Source organism: Micromesistius poutassou, assembly GCF_964030765.1.
Source record: "Micromesistius poutassou genome assembly, chromosome: 22".
NCBI classification, from domain to species: domain Eukaryota; kingdom Metazoa; phylum Chordata; class Actinopteri; order Gadiformes; family Gadidae; genus Micromesistius; species Micromesistius poutassou.
In genome coordinates this window covers 13946650-13954231 of record NC_140292.1, presented here as the reverse complement: position 1 = coordinate 13954231, position 7582 = coordinate 13946650, and positions in this window count along the sequence as shown.

Sequence of the window (7582 nt, the reverse complement as noted above, 5' to 3'; positions counted from 1 at the left end):
TGTACCAAAGAGTGTAGAGTCACAGAGACAAATGGATGCTTCAAAAAGATATTTTTTCAAATGGATCCATCTTGGGATGTAGTCACAAACATGTGCTTTTTTGTTTTACAAAAGCAGGCAATACTTAAATACTTAAAGTATATTTAAATAATTAAATAACTTATGCATCAGTGTCAATGTTCTTTTCTTTAGCTGAAGAAATAAAGGAGTGCAGAAAGACAGAGCGTGGTATGGAGAGAGAGACAGAGTTAACAAACAGAGACCAGGACAGAATACAGGTCCACACCCCTCAGTCCTGGTTGCACTCCTAAGCAGTAGTCTCTCTCTCTCTCTCTCTCTCTCTCTCTCTCTCTCTTCTCTCTCTCTCTCTCTCTCGCTCTCTCTCTCTCTCTCCCTCCCACCATCACTCCCTGGCAGAGTTCCATGGCTGCGGGTGACGGTGTTGGTGGCAGTAGCGATGGTAGCGGTGGTGGTGAGTTTGTGATGGAGATGGTGAGGTGGTGGTGGTGGTGGTGATGGTGAGGTGGTGGTGGTGGTGAGGTTGTGGTGTTGGTGGTGGTGGTGGTGAGGTTATGGTGGTGATAGTGTTGGTGGTGGTGGTGGTGGTAGTGGTGTTTATGTGGTGGTGGTGGTGGTGGGGTTGTGGTGGTGGTGGTTCTGTTGGTGTTGAGGAGGTGGTGGTGGTTCTAGTGGTGGTGGTGTTGGTGTTGTGGTGGTGGTGTTGTGGTGGTGGTTCTGTGGGTGTTGAGGAGGTGGTGGTGGTTCTAGTAGTGGTGATGGTGTTTATGTGGTAGTGGTGATGGTGCTGTGGTAGTGGTGGTTGAGGTGAGGTTGTGGTGGTGGAGGTGGTGGGCGTAGAGATGGAGGTTGCGGTGGTGGTGGTGGTGGAGGAGGTGGTGGGCGTAGAGATGGAGGTTGGGGTGGTGGTGGAGGTGGAGGTGGTGGTGGAGGTGGTGGTGGAGGTGGTGGAGGGTGGTGGAGGTGGTGGTGGAGGTTGGGGTGGTGGTGGTGGTGGAGGTGGTGGAGGTGGTGGAGGTGGTGGAGTTTGTGGTGGAGGTGGTGGAGGTGGAGGAGGTGGTGGAGGTGGTGGTGGAGGTGGTGAAGGTGTTGGAGGTGGTGGTGGAGGTGGTGGAGGTGGTGGAGTTGGTGGTGGAGGTGGTGGAGGTGGAGGAGGTGGTGGAGGTGGTGGAGGAGGTGGTGAAGGTGGTGGAGGTGGTGGTGGTGGAGTTGGTGGTGGAGGTGGTGGAGGTGGAGGAGGTGGTGGAGGTGGTGGTGGAGGTGGTGGAGGAGGTGGAGGAGGTGGAGGAGGTGGTGGAGGTGGTGGTGGAGGTGGTGGTGGTGGAGGTGGAGGAGGTGGAGGAGGTGGTGGAGGTGGTGGAGGTGGTGGTGGAGGTGGTGGAGGAGGAGGTGGAGGTGGTGGAGGAGGTGGAGGAGGTGGTGGAGGTGGTGGGTCTGGAGGAGTGGGGAGCCCCTCTACCAGATACCCATTTGCTGGTTCATGTAAAGATGTGCTGCGTAACCAACGTGCAGCTGGTCAGGGACCAGTGGAGAGACACCTGGTCTCCTCTTCAGGGACCAGTGGAGAGACACCTGGTCCGACGGCCGTCGTATGGGGGGGGGGCCTTGAGGAGGGGGTGTAGGCTGGCGCGGCGGGGGGGGGGAGTGTAGAGTTCATGTTCTGTGCCAGGGCAAAAGAAGCGAGGCTGAGCAGAAGCAGCGGTGTTGGTCCAGTAGCTGGAGCCCCTGGCTCTGTTCTGCTCCCTGCAGCACGTCCAGGGTGGACCTCTGAGCCTTAAACACGTTGAGATGAAACACTGACAGACGGAGTACCACTGGAGCCTGCACACCCCTGTTTCTGACAAGAACCAGATTATGGTGATGATTTTAATTTTAAATCACTTAAAGGATATCGACTGTGTGACAGTAAGCTAAACCCATTTCAAGTAACTGATGAGCACCTTGCCTTCACTGGCATTCTATGAGCGCTCTTCAGGGCAACAATAGTTATTGACCGTGGCAGTTCTGCACAAAGACATTGAGTGTGGTTCAGGTCTGTTCAGTTTAAAGTAAAGGATTACAAATAAGTGGACTTAGTCATACTTTACTGAATGGCATTTCAGTGGAAACTCCTTTTAATAAGAGTCAACATTAGTCACAAGGTTATTTTAATCACAAAGTCTTCATCCAACCAGGAAAGAAATATCAAAGTCCTGGCACTGACAGGTCATTTTTTAAAACAGAGAGGCCGGTCTTAACCCAAACCTCTGTAAAGATAACAAAGACAGAGCGAAATTGTAGTATGTGCACCCCCTCCCCCCCCTCCCCCCTCCCCCTAAAAAGGCGAATCATATCAGAATCTAAATGAATGGTTAACGTTGAAGCTGCCCATCTATCCCTGTCATGGGGGGAGGGGGTGGAGGTTACCATGTCTATACTGGGCCCAGTGGGGGGGGACAGCTGTCTCCCCATCATGGGGACTGATAAGGGGCTCTGGCCTGGCTCCTGCAGCCGTCTGTGCTGGAGGGAGTGTCTGAGAGATTGGAGAGCTCTCTGTCTTCTCCATTCCTCTGGTCCACCTGGCCGCACCCCATATGGGACTGCTTTAACTGGGAGCAGAAGGCTGCTTTGTTTCAGCGTTTATGTACCTCATCCTACAGCCATCGCTGTGCTCATGCTATTCTCAAACCTTTTTCACCGGTCGTGCGCTCAACCATTTCCAGATTTATTGTTGATGGAAGGTTTAAAACTGAACTACAATTCCCATCAGGATCGTGTGAAACGCCATCTTAATTCTTCCTGAGCGGTGATTGTTTAGATTTTAAGACGTAAATGTGACATTAATAAGGTCTGTGTTCATCAGTGAATGATGTTGTTTAACGACCCACTGATGACCTATCATGTCTTTAAATGTTTATATATAATGTGTATATGGTTACTATTTCACTCCCATCAGGGCGCCATGCGGCTCAGGAGGTACAGCTGGTCCGCTGGTCACCTGAAGGTGGCTGGTTGGATCCCCGGCTCCTCCTAGCGGAGTGTGGCGGTGTCCCTGAGCGAGACGCCTCGCCCTGACTGCTGCCGACGAGCGGGGCTGACACCGCCGTTGGCGTGTGAATGCCTGCATGAATGGGTGCTTGAATGGGTGAATTTCAGGCAGTGTTAAAGTGTAAAGTGGTGAGGAAAGCGCCGTAGAAGCGCTTCAGTCCATTCAGCATTACCATCCGCGTCCCTGGCTGCAGATGTAGGTCGCCGTGGAGACGGGGGGCCGTCCAGCGCTGCTCTCCAGCCTCTTGTCTCAGATCTATTCCCGGTCTTCGATGGAGCCGCCGTCACAAGATGTGGGCCGACGCCCCGGCCCTGATCACCGATCAATGCTGATCCAATAGCAGCGCGGCGCAGCGGCCGTGAATAACCTGATCACAGGACGGCGTCCATCCAGCAGGCTGGTGACAGGTGGCTCCCCCCCCACACACACACTCTCTCTCTCTCTCTCTCTCTCTCTCTCTCTCTCTCTCTCTCTCTCTATATATATATATCTATATATATAGATATATACAGGTGAGTACCCGCCCAGCCCAGCCAGCATAGGGCTGCTCAACGGGGGGACTTGGGATCAATAGGTTACCTGTGGAGGAACTGAACTCAGGAGAGACGGGGGCCCCCCCCGACCCCTGACCCCCGACCCCGTCTCCCCCTGGCCCCTGAGCAGGAGGCGGCAGGTCGATGTGTCTGGAGGACGCAGTGTGGGGCCGGGCGCTGTGGGGAGGCTGCTCATGCGTGACAGCCTATAGCGCCTCGCCCACAAATGGATCAATTGACTTTCTTTCTGTTGCCATTGTTGTCGTTGTTGTTGTTTTGCAATGTTACTGGTATATATACACAAATCAATTACCAGGACAATACATATATTCATAATATATCACCAGTCATTGTATTTATTTTGCATCTAAAGATAAAAAGATTTTAAAAATCAAGAGATGAAAAGAATGTAATTTAAAGTATAGCGCTAGTGAGTTAGTGGTGGACCAGGACGTCGGTGAACACTTGTTCACCACGGTGCCTGTCTTTCTCGCTCCACTGTTCACCAGAGACACTCTGGGTTATCTGAGAGAGCAGACACCAACAGATCCTATGGAGGCAGCGTCTCCAGTCGATAGACGGCCACTCTCTGTGTTGTACCGGGTATTGATCGCCCTAAACGCCAGGGTGGTCTGGAGGATGCTCTTCAGAGGGGAAACACCGTGTCTGGGGCCCCTTCGGTGTGGGGCCACAGACTCTCTCTTACTACCTGTGTTGTCATGCTCTCTCTCCCCTCCCTCTCTCTCTCTCCATCCTCCAGCCAAACCACCCTCAGCACCTCGGCGGAGGCTGACGTGTGAATTCATGCCTGTCAATAACCCCCCCCCCCGACGCACAGTGAGAGGGGGCCCTGGGGGGGAGAAACACTCGATATCTCCCCAGCAGCTCACAGCCCAGATCCATACCCCCCATGGCATTGTTTGGTCGCTTTGCTTTTCTTCTCTGTCTCATCCAGGTCTTCAGAGTTCTGGTTTAGTGAACAACGCCACTTCACACAGGAGGGAAGATCTTTACTGTTGAAATGTGTGTGCGTGCATGCGTGTATGTGCGTGCATGCGTGTGTGTACTGAGCAACACAGGGAAGAAAGACAGTTGAAATAAAATAGGAACACCAGGAAACTTTTTCGATAAGCAATTAAACGCTCATCTCTCAAACCCTAGAGAGTATAATTGAGACGGTCATCAGGTGTGATAGCAGAGAGAAAAACAATATTTGCCTGTACAAAGAGAGCAAAGGCACACACACACACACACACACACACATACACACACACACACACACACACACACACGCACGACCAGAACAATGCATGTAGAATCAGAGGGTCCACTAGCTCAGCTGCCATTTTATCTTATCGCTGACAGTTTTGGCTTCCCTAACAGCTTATTATCACCCTTTTCCAGAAGGGTCACACATTTATGTGCGTGTCCGTGTGTGCATGCATGTGTGTGTGTGTGTGTGTGTGTGTGTGTGTGTGTGTGTGTGTGTTTGTATGTGCATCTGCATGTGTGTGTGTGTGTCTGAGAGAAAGTGCAAGTACGTGTATGGATGGGCCGGTTGTCTTTGTGTTGCTGGGAGCTGCTGAGGTCTCATCCTGAAGCACGTGGGTCAACATAAGCACTTCATCAACATAAATGTTTACACAGAAGACTCATTTTAGTGCACCTCCAAAAGATCAAGTGTCGACACTTGCACACAGTGCGTTTTGTAACCTATGGCGCAACCTAAAATACATTTTGATTGAAGTTGGGCTTTCCGACAGGAATACTTTGATGCGTGCGGAATTGTTATTCTACAAAGGGGAAAACTTTAACTTGGCTCCCAGCAACCTGGCTTTGAGCCACGTTGTTCATCAGGCCCAGTCTTCCATGGCGCTGCCAACAGCTTGTTGTTTAGTTATTAGTTTCCAATCCTATGCCCCTTTGACAAATGAGAGAGAATAAGAGAATGCCAGAATTACATATCTTAGCTGAGGGTCTATCAGGATGGATGGGTGGGCACACACCGGGACAGTAAATGAGTAGTGTGACTGATAATCCAACACACACACACTGACAGGAATGAAAGTGTGGAAAGTTAAGACAATGTGCTACACACTTCTCTGGCCAGTGGCTCAATATATATATATATATATATATATATACACACACAGCCACTGTGTCAATAACCAGGGAGGACTTCTTTCTTGCATCAAAATTAACTTTTATTCCGAGATGATCATAGCTTCATCCAAACCCCGGGCACGATGTCCTCTGCTGTCCCGATGTCCTCACCAATGTTGGTGGATTTCCTGACCATCATGGTCACTTGCATGTAAGCAGCTTATGGCGGTGCTCATGGAGTTCATCCATTGTGCACCAGGTAACATACTCCTCGTTGTTTGGTCCAGAATGAGGACAAGATGGATGAGCTTCTGACAGCGCTCTCCCTTTGCTCAGTGGAAGACAGAGCTTTCTGTGTGTGTGTGTGTGTGTGTGTGTGTGTGTGTGTGTGTGTGTATGTGTGATAGAGAATGTGTATGTATGTGTGTGTGTGTGTGTGTGTGTGTGTGTGTGTGTGTGTGTGTGTGTGTGTGTGTGTGTGTGTATGTGTGATAGAGAATGTGTATGTATGTGTGTGTGTGTGTGTGTGTGTGTGTGTGTGTGTGTGTGCGTGCATGTATGGTGGAGGGAGAGAGAGTCAGTTTGTGCATGTGCATGTGTGTGTGTGTATCTGGGAGAGAGAGAGAGGGTGTATGCTGTATAAACTTGTCTGGAGAGACCCCAGGCCTGGGAGAGATAAAGACTCTCCTAGAATGTAAACACCCTCTGAAGTGGTGAGAGGGGCAGCTGTGGCTACGCACACACACACACACACACACACACACACACACATGCACGCACGCACACGCATGCACACGCACGCACACACGCACACACACACACACACACTCACACACACTCACACACACACACGCACTCAAGCACACACAGGCACGCACGCATGCACACACACACACACACACATTTTGAGAAATGCATGGTCCCAGAGTCAAGGTGAACTCTCTGGACTCAGTCTTGTTCGCTATCAGATGTGGATCTGATGACAGAAGATACCAAAGATACCACCACAGAAGATTGTAGGCCACAATACTCCGATATTGGACTTTTCTGCAGATGTTCTGTAGTCCCGCTTGAATAAACACTGTTTCTTGAGCGTATTGCTTCACTTAAATCACAATCTTGCCTGTCAAGATTGTTGAAATATTGTTAAATTTATTTGTCTTCAACCATTTTTTCCGCATGCTTTTCTATGTTTATCTTATGAGCCACGTAGAACACTATTATGCAGATGAGTGTGCTGGCAGTTTGGGTTGAATGTGTTTTAATAAAGTTTCATGATCAGTCACAAGTGTCAAGCTTGACTTTAATGGAGCTCAGTCAGAGGAGGCACCAGTGGTCTCTACCTAGAAGGGGATTGGATCAACCTGCAACCAATGAAATGCCAGCCAATCTGAACAGCAAGGCTAAAGCAATGTCAACTGACCTGGAACAAAGATATGATAATCAATAGAAGAACAACTATCAATCAAACACACACACACACACACACACACACACACACACACACGCGCGTGTGCGCGCGTGCATGCATAGACTCAAGCCTAGTTTATATGTGTAAAGACTACCATCACCAAGGCAATGTTGGTGTGTACAAAGAATAACATACTTAAGCAGCACTTAGCAGAGGACACTCTGCAGCAGTGCTAGGGCTGTGAAAAATGAAGGACCCATCTTTACTATCTCGGTCAATGGACAGAAGTGGATCCTTAGGTAAAAATACCCGCGTCTGCTTCCCGTCACGCTGCCTTATCTGCCACTGGAAATACAGTGAGGACCAGAAGGGTTGTAATGGATGGGCCTAAAGCTAGGAGGATCATTCATACGGGCCCTGAGCAGGGCATCAACAGAACTGCATGTGTCACTGTTCTGCAGACCTGGGAGTGTGTTGAGAACCACTCAC